General features: G+C 40.1%; 1 long non-coding RNA gene across 2 annotated transcripts; it reads right to left on the reverse strand.

Annotated features, from left to right (window-relative positions):
* Positions 1 to 4,643: 4,643 nt before the first annotated feature.
* On the reverse strand, positions 4,644 to 12,450 carry LOC127296264 (uncharacterized). 2 transcript variants are annotated; one of them, XR_011743852.1, is made up of 12 exons: positions 12,382 to 12,450; positions 11,362 to 11,410; positions 11,031 to 11,129; positions 10,746 to 10,921; positions 9,264 to 9,413; positions 8,689 to 9,115; positions 7,882 to 7,933; positions 6,910 to 7,087; positions 6,645 to 6,762; positions 5,920 to 6,034; positions 5,469 to 5,633; positions 4,644 to 5,063 (listed from the first exon to the last, which is right to left on the reverse strand). It is a non-coding gene; the product is annotated as an uncharacterized lncRNA (long non-coding RNA). The 2 variants fall into 2 exon arrangements; XR_011743851.1 differs by having other exon boundaries at positions 11,362 to 12,450.
* Positions 12,451 to 12,694: the final 244 nt, after the last annotated feature.

Raw genomic sequence — 12,694 nt, forward strand, 5'->3', positions numbered from 1 at the left:
AATCCACGGCCCCGACGGCGAGTCGGCGAGGAGTCGCCGGCAAGGCCGCCGGCCCCGTACGTATTAGGATAGTAGTAGTAGATTAAAAAAATGTAATGGCTACCTTTTTAATGAAGAAAAAATATTTCTGCCTATGACACGCGGGCCAGGGGCGGACAAGGGGCCGACGCGAGCGGCCACCCATCGGCGTCCGCGGCCACGCAAACTCGGCCCAGATTTGGGCCGGGTTTGGGTTGTCCCGGACGCCGCGGCCATCCGTTTTTGGGATGGGTCCGCATGTTGGGCCGGATTTTTGTCCGATTCGATCCATCCAGACGCGCGGACACGGGATGGGTCGCCGCGTTGGAGATGCCCTAACGACTAGAAACATGGCCGACCGATCTTACATGGGGCCGCTAGCACCTGCCCACGTCCTGGCCTTCTGTCACTAGTGGAAAATGGTGCTTTTGCACCGGTTGGTAAGGGCCATATGAACCGGATGCCCAACCGGTGCAAAGCATCCGGTGCAAAAGGCCCCCCTTTTACACCGGTTCAGTTGCGAACCGGTGCTAAAGGGGGCACCACGTGGTGGCCCCCGGGCGCCCGAGCGAGAGCACCTTTAGCACCGGTTCGTAGTCTGCCGCGGCAGGAAAATGTCCCAAAACGTTGCCGCGGTAGAACCCCGCTGCCATAATTTTTTTTCCAATTATTTTTCACTCCCTTTTTTTTTCCTTTTTTAGAATTTCTAATATTTTAGTTATTTTTCAAGTTTAGTCTCTAACTACCCTTATCTCTAGTCTAATTACTTACTCGTGCTCAGACTTCCCGCTCGGTCACCCATCCTCCCACTACTCTAGCACTAGCATGTTTAACTTCCAAGTTCCTTTCCATCCCGCATCCAAGTGTTTCGCGCGCATGTATGTGATACTAGTATCATATCAATCCTATTAACATATCGGTCGATGTCATATTTCTTTATTGTTCGAATTTCAAATAATTCTTTTAATAAACAAAAGTAATGATATAATAATAATCTTGAATAAATAAATAAACATTAACTTCATAATTTGTATTATTTTTAATTATTTTTAATTTTTTTGCCAAACCTAAAACCTGAAAATTTGAAAAACTTATAATTTGCAGAGTGTAACTTTATGCAGGATGCAATTATTAATTTTAATTTTGAAAAATAAAAAAATATATAAAATCCTAAATTTCTAGAAAAAACTAAAATCTTCCTGCTTTCATATTTTAATTTCGAATTTTGAGAATCTAAAAATTGGCTAACCGGGTAAACCCACGATGATTTTGATATATTATACTTTTTTTCCGACGTCGTATGCAAAAGTTAATGCGGTTTTACCATTTTTCAAACTTTTTTTGCAAACAAAATTGAAATCCAAATTTGTTAATTTTTCCTAATAGTAGGTTGCGTAACATACAAGAATATCAAAAGTTTTTATTTCTTGAATTTTCTATCATTTTATTTTCTATTTTACAGTGTTAAAAAAGGCGATCCACGGGGGGCGGGGGGGGGGGGGGGGTGGAGGTGCGTGGGGAGCAGCCCCTTTAGCACCGGTTCGTGCCAAATCCGGTGTAAAAGCTATTTGGAGCAAAAAAACAAAGCCCTAGTTTCTACTAGTGTGTACACGTCATTGCATCCGAATGGACCCCGGTTAACGCCTTGATCCAATCGATCTGCGCATCTTTTTTTTAGAATGTAGTACTTTATTGATCAAGCAACATCCATAAGGATAACATCCAGAATCACATTAAGAGCATCTCCAGCCGCGTCCCCCAAAGCGTTTCCCAAACGGTGTTGGGTTTATCGTTTGTGGATGTTTTTATTTCGTGCCGCGTTTGGAAGACGTCGCTCCCCAGTCGTGTCACCTAAACGCGCCCCCAAAATTTTAAAACACTGTATTTTTATTTTAATAGATAGAAAAAATATGTAGGTAACTCTGTACTAATATTCAAAACGGTGCAACATAAACAAATTACATATAAAAATTCAAAAAATATAAACAAATTACATATAAAATTTAAACTACTTCTTCTTTGATGGCTCCGCCTCGTCGTCCTCACGGTGGCGCTTCCTACTCGTCACCTCTTTCGAAGAGGCGGTGTCGTTCGACGCGTCGGATGAACTTGTGTCCGCCTTCGCCTTCACCTCCGCCTCCGCCTTCGCCCGGGCTGCCGCTGCCGTCGCCTCATCAGCCTCTTCTTCTTCTTCTTCTTCTTCTTCTTCTTCTTCCTCCTCTTCCTCCACGGCCTCCCATTTCTCCGCGCTGTCCAGCGGTGGCGGGGGCGTCGCAGCTTTGTCCCACTAGTGGCGCCATCCCGGCGGCTTACCCTCGATGTCGGTGTCTGATGGAAGTTAAGAGAGGTCGCTCATTGTGAGACAGGCGAGGTTTCGATGAATGGCGGCCGGTTGTAGATCGGAAAGCGCATACGTAGGGGTTTTATTGAGCGCGGATGAATGGCGGCATAGATGTCGAAGAGAGCGGCGGTTGCTCTTCCGTGGAGTTCGCGCTCCATTCCGGCGGTTTCCGCGCGATCGACGCGGTTGACAATGTGACGGTTCCCCTTCCCGATAACTGTATCATCGCTACGTAGGCGGCGGTTAAGCGTCTAACCCGCTGACGCGTCGGGCACGTGTCTTCTCGTCTCGCTTCTCGTTGTGTTCGGCGTGCCCGGAGCGTCCGCTGTGTAGCGGGGACGGACTCGGGGCGCCGGATACCGTATTCGCGTCGGACAAAAAAACCTTAAAAACCGTCTTAAATCTCTTTAAAAATCGCTTTAAAAGACGGGACTGATGATGCTCTAACAAAAGTATTACAAACTAAAGGCTTAGCAGAACGAGCCAGCTAATGCGAGGCTGGAAACCGCCCGCAACTGGCGTCAGCGTCTCTCGTTCGAGAGAATGTCTCGAGAGGCCTCCACCGCCAGGCTACTCGCCATTTGCGAAAGACGAGCTGATCACTTTACATGTCTCGTGTACTACATAATACAGGGGCTTTTTGTGTGTGTAACTATTAACTAGATGACCCGTTGCGCTATCGCGCAATGACGAAGGCTAACCATAGGGTTTCTCTTATTTTAGTACCGAATTAGCGCGTTGTGCTATCGCACAAATAGCATAATTCAATAAGAATTTGAACTATAAGTTTTGGCTTATTTTAATATCAGAGGTTTGGAGCGGAGCTCTACTCTTCTTGCCGATGTCATCACCGTAGTGGTAAAGGGAGGGCATTCGGGTTGGGTGGCCATCCAGGCGAGCTATAACATCATCTGATGGCGTGAGTTGGAGAAAATGTTCTCAATGGTCCCTGCACCGTCCTTTGGTTACTCCCTTTGCTCCCATGCCACGGCTCCTTCTGCCCCTCGTATGATCTGAACCATCCCTTGTGCTCTCATGTGGGTAATGCCCTCAATATCTCTTTCACTTTCTTTTGCGTAATCCACTTGCCATCACAGAAATATTATGGCCAAGTGGCTGCGATTTCTTATTTTCTCACGTGCACATTTGTGTTTCATCGCAATGTTTAAGTGTACCTATGGACGGCGCTTTAATAATTTTCAAATAATACCTGTTGTGCTATCGCGCAAATGGCGGAGGCTACCCATAGGATTTGGTTTATTTTAGTACCGAAGGTTGGAGTAGAGCTTTTGGATCGAGTAGAATAGTATCCGACGGGGCGTCCCATGGTGAGGTATAATAGTATGTAGTGTGTTTCGTTGGAGGAAACGCCCTCGACGGCCCTTGTACTTTCATTTGGGTAGTGCTCTCGATATCTCTTCCACTTTCCTTTGGGCAATCCAGTTGCCATGACCGAAAAGTGGTTGCGATTTCTTATTTCGTTTTACTTGCACATTTGAGTTTCCAAAACATGTGATGAAAATTATGGACATGGCTATGTTGTATCTTTGAATCTACACTACTTTCTCCGAAAGTATCACCATATGTGACGTGTGCTAAAAAAAGACGTAGAACAAAACACAACATAAGACGTGTGATATTCACACATCATTTGTTTTCTGTGTGCAAGCTACACATTGTCATGTTTTGGGACGAAAAATTGTAGATGGGAGGAATGATCTATAAAGGAAAAAACATTTAGGCCAACGTTTTTTTTAAATTAGACGTAGAAAACGGAGGGGTCGTTTTCGTGACGTGGCGAGGGAGCGGAGGCGTCGGCGCGTATAAAGCCATCTTCTCAGAATCAATACATGAACTGCTAACATGTACTTCCAAACCAAGAAACGCCTAAATCTGTGAAGAGGAAAACATATTAATGGCGCTATTGCACTCCTCCTTTTCCACCCTTACAAAACAACAATCTAAAAAGGTAATGGCACTGAGAATATGCCCCTTTGAAGCTCTATTTTGAACAATTAAACAATCAACTTCAAAATTGTACATCCTTATACCCTGCTTCCTGCAAGCACACTAAGTGGTTTTAAATTTTACGGTTGGATTGTTACTTGATCTCAACAGGTGGGCATTACCACTCTTTAGTTTTTTTCTTTATCTTTAACCCACATCCAGAAATAATTAATTTATCTCTGTGATTGAAGTATCAATAAACATCAGCTGCTATCACCTGGCTTCAAATTAGTAGCTTTTACAATACTACTATAATACAGATAGATTACAAATAATATATGAAAGATATGGTGCTTAAATGCACAAATTACATTACCAGCTTCATGCAACAGAAGAAACAATTTGGATATTTTGATTCGAAGTTGTTAGATAGAAGCATTGTCTGGGTGCTACATAAACATGCTACTTGGAGTCTTCGATTTGAAGTTCTTAGATAAAATAATTAACCTAAGACGCATACAAAAGCAAACATGTGGCACCTCAATCACTTGGTGGATATTGCTAATTGCATATTATAAGGTAGCATGGCCAGAAGCTAGTGCGGGAACATCCAGAAGAACAGGCTAACTTCATGTACAAGATGAAAAGCAGCACTATAGCCGTCGTTGGGTTGCGCAAAGGCTTTCTGGTTGATCTGCAACTTGCAAACAACGACTTATGAATACTCGATGGATCGGGGAGTTAGAAAGGAGGGAACCTGCAAGTAGTGAAATTTGATCAATCCCATGCATGGAGGCTCTCAACAAAAATAATATTTCTTTCATAAAAAGGAAACTATCCAATCCATTTCCCGGTAAGATAGAAGAGAAGGCACAAGTGTAATATATGCTTCGCAGTGAAACAAAGTAAATAAGCAGCGATATTCTTGACATGCTCAAACCTCCATCTCCATGCTTTCCTAATGAAATTAGTAATGTAGACGGGGAACAGAACGAGGCTAGATCTGTGCAGGCCTTCATGCAGAGAATAAATGGATTAAACAGAAGTTAACACCCCCAAAGCATTTACATTGACCAGACACTGGAGTGTCCAAATGGCGCTCGCATCTACCATCAAACAAATTAATATGTTCAGAGGGGAATTTGAAAAGAGGGAAACTCACACATAAGCTCTGAAAGAAGCAGCCAGTATAAGCCACAAATGAAGAGAAGCCGAAATGAAGAACCATCTCTGAACCATACAGCTAGCTCAAAGCAACATCAAGAATTGCTTGGCTAGATGCACAAATTTGGATGGACAGCTCTGTATTTGGAAATGATGTCTTGACCTGTAAAGAAAGGAAGATATCATATCATAATGGAGAGATTTAACAACTTAAAAGACCACATCTACTCAACATATTATAGCATATAAAGATGCAAGCAATGCATTGCTCTAGAAGTGAAAAATATGTAATTCATCCAACCCAAGAATAGCGATAATGTCCTGAAGTTCTTTGTAACGTTGTAAAGTTTCCTTAACTCTTTGTGCAGTTTCATAATGTTCGTTGCCAACAATCCTAGGCTGTAACATCGATGATAAAAAAAACCCAGGGTAATGTACATATAATGTACCTATTATATAGCAGTATGTTCCACCACGAATCACTGAAGATCTATTAACATGATACAACAGTACATAAAGTCCAACTGCGCCATGGTATGAAGAAAGAAATTCGTATCAAGAAACCTGCAACAAATTAAATATGTTAACATACTTCTATATATCAAAGTTTTCTACTCCCTCAGAATTCAGTGAAGCTATTTTCACTTAGACATGTCATGTTTGGCACATTCACAGACTATTCTAATGCAATTTTTCCAACGGGCTTTTGTATATTTCAGCGTTTGGTTAACTAATATTCTCAGATACCTTGCCTATATTTTTTCTATGATATATCTTAGAAAATAAGTTGTAATAATGAAAACCACAAAAAAATTACTATTGGGCATTTCATGAACTAAAACTGTGTCTTTTTCTTGATTTTACTTCCTAACATAGCACCGTTTGTTGTTCTGCTTTCGTTACGTAAGTCCATATATCTTCATTATTACGCTTGGATCAACCGCCTTCCTACAACTGCTGAAAAGAAAAACCTCTTCTACACCTCTATCTCTCCGTTGTATGACCATCTTGGGTTTGCCCTTTTTTCAGTATAATTCAAATTGGGATACTCACCCCTCCGTTGAAAATTCGAAGAAAAAAAAGTCTCATGTATGAGAAACATGTGAGATGGAGATATATAATTACTGATATGTGGTGCATAAATGGATCTGATTGACATGTGAATCTCACTTACCTAAGGAGCTGAGGGTTTGGCTCTCTTCTCCTTCAACTTGGCATGTCGATGAAATATGTTATTAACATCTTCGTTGCCAGCTGAATTTTAATGTGCGCTGACAATCCAAATCGGGAACCTGTGAAGGAAACATAATGCGCATCCTAATCTCACGGGCTAGCTATTATACTATAGACGATATTTCAATACTATGTGTGCAGACAATTGTATAAGTTAGTTTAGACTATAGAAAAAAGAACATGACTTTTGAGTAATAACTACTAACCTGCATATATCATGTCGAAAGAACTTAAGTGCCACGAACGATACCAAAAATGCTGCAGAGTTACACTGTCCATGAATTATGTAAATTACTTTTTGTACAATGGATTGAGGACGAACGACCTGCGGGGCTGCAGCTGAAAAACAGAGGTACCAGCAAGCAAAATAGTGCAACCTCTTCCCTGCAAAAGTAACTCTGGATTGATTGGAACATGAGGCCTAGCTGAGAACATGCAATACTTTGGAATTGTCTACCATGAAGTGAGTGCAAAATTCATCTCATATTTGCATCATTATCCCTTAAATTGGCTTCATTGAGAACCTTGTTGTAACTAATTTTTGTTTCGAGAAAATATTTGCATACAAATCACATTTATTGTGTGAAAAGGGGAATACAGAAAGAGTATAATTTCCGTAAGAAACAGGGAAATTGTTCTAGTTGGTTGAAACCTAGTTTAAGATTGCCGACGGGTAGATCGGACGGACGAAATGATTATTTTTTCTCTTATAAACATGAAATAAAGAAGGGGTGTCTCCAGTTAGTTAATCTATAAGACTGAAATCGTAGTCTTGTAACAATACTGTTTCATGAAAGCTGTTGCAACAGAGAGGGACACGAAAATAAGTACATATTGGAATCAAACATACCAATCAAGGTTCCAAACACCCAGCCATATCATTCTGTCAGTCCTCAAAGCTATAGAAATTTTAATAATTCTAATCAACATTGCGCTCCATGGTCTTAATTTATACTCTTTACTTCCGAGCTCCTAAAGATATTTAGAGAAGTACTATGTGACGGGAGTCATTAAAACTGGAAACACATCTTGTATTTGGAAGCTAAGACGCACCTTAGGCAGGCAACATTTTCTGTTCAGTAACGTAGAAGAAGAGAAAGTACAAAGAAAAGCTGAGATTTGCGTAACTACCCATTCTACAAATTTCTACCCCCATGAAGTTTCAATAATCTAATTACCTGTCGTAACGTGAAATCAGCGCCAAACATTCCCTGCAAGGTTTGACCAAGGCTGCAAAAAACCATCAAACATCAATAATACATCATGCACGATATAAAACCCACTATTCTTGAAGACCTGGATAAGCATCTTCTAAGTTCGAACATGCAGAATGCACTCCAAACATGACCAATTCCAGCAAGTAGATGGGTATTCAGCTAAAATAAAATAAAATGTGAAAGAGGAAAGAACAGAAAATAAAATCATGTAATGCCAAATCATATTTACCGTATGACCTAGCTATAATATAAGATGCTATCAGAATCAATATAGGAGTATATTGGTTGTATATCATCGTATACTATGAGACATGAGACGGAGGGAGTACTGAACTTCTTCCAAAGCTTGCGGTTTAGTTTTCTACCTATTCCTTTGTTTTTCATTTCTGACAGTTTTTCTCCATTTGTCTTATTTTAGTGTTGGCAACGTGACTCTCTCTTTTATAAATGACCATGATTTTATAATTAAAGCCAGAAAATAATTATCAGAAAGTCGCATACATATACAGAGGGAAAAGAATAGCAAGAATGAGGGGTTATTAAAGTATCAAGCAAAAGAGAGGAACATGTTACATACAGAATTGTCCATTTCTAGGCAAAGAAGAAAGACAAAATTGGTGCATTCATGCCACATAAAGTACTATCACGTCAAAACTATCATGGCGGTTGTAGTCCTCTTGGTGACAGAACATAGATGGTTGTAGTGAGTAACCAGAGATGATGAAAAAGAAAAGGCACAAAAGAAATAGAGTTCAAAAAGTCAGTCACCTGGGTGAAGTCTGCAAAGAAAGCCTCTTTGGTCTTCGCAGTTACAGCTAGCTCCCTCTCCAGGACCCTCAGGAACTGAAACAACGCAACATGAGACATTATTACTTGACCTAGTTTTATAGAGAATGCACTGGACATATGGTTTCTATCCATTAAAACTAACTAAATAACTTTTCAGTTTCTGCACCATGGACTGAACTTGGAGAAGTAAGCAGTTAATAGCCTGATTGTAAAGACGATATGTGAAGCTGCCAATGAGCCAAAGTAGGAACATAGCCTTGGACACCCATGCATTATGAACATAGATCAACCGTGCTAGTGGTGCTTCTCCCAGGCATTTTATCGGACATATGGCATCCAGCAGAAGATTCAACACGCAGTTACCGGCAACTAGATGGCACCGCCTCTTCAACGTGAAAGGTATATTCTGACAAGTAATAACATGTGAGAATAACAATAATTCAAGATCTTTGATTGCTAAAAATGTGTGTGAAATATATTTCAATATTCAGTATGCTATGATTAGTCCTTCATGGATATACCATTGAGAAATTTTAGAGAAACAGTAAAATCACCTCAAACCATATTTTCTTGCTCATGAACTTGCCAGGTAAAGCTCACTTGCACTGTATTCCTCCTGGAACTCATGCTGATGAGCCTCCTCGGTGAAATATGCCACAGGCCATCAAAACACCTCCTCTGAGCCAGAGCTTGCACCACTACAACTGAAAAGAAATTAATATGAGTTAGTACATGCTGACACATTTCGAAAAATCTAGATGCAAACAAAAGGCCAAGATCAGAAAAAATGTTTGTTGGGTAACTCCCTTTTATTTTTATATATAATAAGGCAAAAGTAACAACCAAGAACAGCCGCAGGATGTAGCACCCTAAAACTACCAACTGGCTAGCAAATCAATAGCTGGCAAAATATATGGAGATAACATGATAAGAAGGCAAGAGGGAAATATCAGTATAGCATATAAGTAACACAGTCAGGCCAACAAAAATAACTACTAACAGACAGGGCAAGCGACCAGCAAGCACAATCATGAAGAAACCCCGGATTGAACAGAACCAACCCCTGCAAAGAAAGAAGGTCTAGAATGGTACATTCAGAAACAAGGTCCAGAAATGATACCATAAAAAATATAAACCTATACACGATGGACAACAACACGGACTCTAAATCTGAGAACCATTATTGTTCCCATGAATGAATCCTTCATCTACCTGACAATAGCACCTTGCTCATGGAACATATAACTGAAAGATGCACTATATGATTAATGCTAGCCACATAATCAAAAGAAGCAATACAATATACAAGCAAGTCGTCCCTGTACGTAGGCTAAACATGGGTGATAAAATGATCGGTAATAATCCCTGTCTTGAGCATAAACATCATATGATATTTCAGATAATTAAGACAACATTTAGCCTGAAGGTAAACATGGAATTAAATCCTTAGTTTGGGGATACACTTTACCACAAGAATTAACAATGCAAGAAAGTAAATAAATTTTCAGTCTAATGATTCTGTTCACATGTAAGTGCATGCTAACAACCTGAATTCTCCATCAATCAAACCTCCTAAGTATACCGCAAATATTTGCATTGCATACTTTGTAAATGCACGAGGTCCAGAATGACATTTTTTGGGCATATAATGTGTTGATGTATTGTTTAAAAATCTATATTTCTCCCATCAGTAGCCATCACTCAGGCTCAAGAACAGAATCTCGGATCAAGAACGGGAAGGGGAAAACATGTATGAAACCTCAACCAGCCTCAAAACCTTGCGGTGGCCACCACGCAGAGCTAGCGTTCGTATGGAAGAGCAGGCAAACGGAAGGCGATGTGGTCAGCGAGGTATCCCATTTATATTTCATTGCAATCTCGCCAGAAAATAAAAGCATTTCACATAGGGTGAGAAGAGAACTCTCCTGCTATCAAGAACTGGAGGAGCGGTGCTGAAATTGGATCAACTTCAGCACAATACAAAATGTAACACTCAATACTATGAAAGAAGCAAAAAAAAAAGATTAGTTCCTCACTTGATTTCTTAAGAACAAAGAAAAAGTGCACACTTTGGTTGACGCCGCACATGGTACTCTCAACTCCCATTTGAACCTGGCAGTAGCAGAACACAAAATCCACAGAGCCCATCCAAGAAATATCTGCCGCGGGAGTTGGCTGACCCATCGGCGCCATCCTCGAGCTCGTGCACAGCCTAACATAAGCATCAACATCAGAATTTTGCAAGCCAAAAAGAACATACTGGATTCAAACAAACTTTATAGGCATTCAAAGTAATAGAAAATTTTGCATTAGAACAAGACCTTGCAGATTTGCACACTCCTGCTGCAGCCCTCCTCAAGGGAAATATATGAAATCCTATGGTTGCACATAACAGGCAGGATAGGTGCCCGGACATGAATCTTTGGTAGAGATACCAGAACAAACATGAAAAAGGAAATTCAAAGACATCACATCAGCATTTTTTAAACAAAATTTCAATCAAACCAGCACATGGAAAAGAGAAAAGGGGAAATGCCAACCAAGGAATAACCAACAGATAACAAGACCTTATGAACATATAATATTTAAACAAAATTTATCGAGCAACACAAAATAGATAAAGGAGTACAACCGATTGCCTGAGTGTCGTACCCTCAAGCCGTGTATCTACTACCCAGCAGAACATACGCCGTGATGCTCCCTGGCATATTTGGATAATATATAAGAATAGACATATTTATAAACAACTCATTAAATAGAACCTTTGTTCTTACTCTTTGGTGACACCAACTATTTGAGTAACAAACTAAGAATGGGGCATGATGCAACAAAATTCAAGTGAGATAATTTGACACGCTTATAATGCAGGCAGAGACAAGCTTGAAAGCTTCCAATGCACAAGCAGCAGAAACAATTGCATGGCTGGATGATATTATTGAGGACACCCTGTAATCAGAAATACACGTCATGCACCCAAGCCCTCTTAAATTAAAACATTATGCTTCTTGATTCCAAGATTTATACGGCTGAACATAATAAAATCATACTTAGACATCATGATAATTGAGAACCCAAAATAGAGCGCTAAGGACACCGGTAGATCAGTATTCATCTATAAAAAACAATAAAACTATCATCCAAGCTATTATATTTGACCATAAACTATTATGCAATAATGATAAACACGAATTTAAGCAATTGAGATTTTACCACATCATATATGGATGATATGGCAATAATTGTATGGGCCACCTTGATAACATGTGGTCCTTGCGATAATGGCAAAAGGGTGATTTAGTGAGACATTGTATATAACATGATAGAGCCCACCTTCAAAGCATGGCAGACTAATGTAATGAGTCACAGAATTAATGTTGGACAGAGTCGCTAAAGAGGTTTATTTATAAATACATTGGCTTCCCAAAACTGATTCCTAAAACATACTACAAAACAAGATCCTTTAACTTGTAAGCTTACATTGCTGAAAAGACAAATCCCCTCTTTCTTACATATATATCAAGCATACTACCATTGTGTCCTAGCAACAAAAAGTACCATGGCATGAATGCACACGCAAGGAAGATAACCAACAGAACCATCAAGTCTGACAAGACATGTATAAATGGGAAACGACAACATGAATGATGAAGTTATAGTTTAAGAAATCTCAACCAAGAATGGGATCTTTCTTGTAGCAAACTGCTCTTCCTTGGAAATCTGCAACCGCTCCCACAAACTTCCATAGGCTGCAAGGAAGATAACCAACAGAACCAGCAAGGCTGACAAGACATGTATAAATGGGAAACAACAACATGAATGATGAAGCTATAGTTTAAGAAACCTCAACCAAGAATGGGATCTTGCCTGTAGAAAACTGATCATCCTTGGAAATCTGCAACCGCTCCCACAAACTACCATAGGCTGAAGTAGAAATAAAAGATAATCCTACGAAGAGAAAGAAAAGTAGGTCAGAGACATATGCCTT

Source organism: Lolium perenne, chromosome 4 (genome assembly GCF_019359855.2).
Source record: "Lolium perenne isolate Kyuss_39 chromosome 4, Kyuss_2.0, whole genome shotgun sequence".
NCBI classification, from domain to species: domain Eukaryota; kingdom Viridiplantae; phylum Streptophyta; class Magnoliopsida; order Poales; family Poaceae; genus Lolium; species Lolium perenne.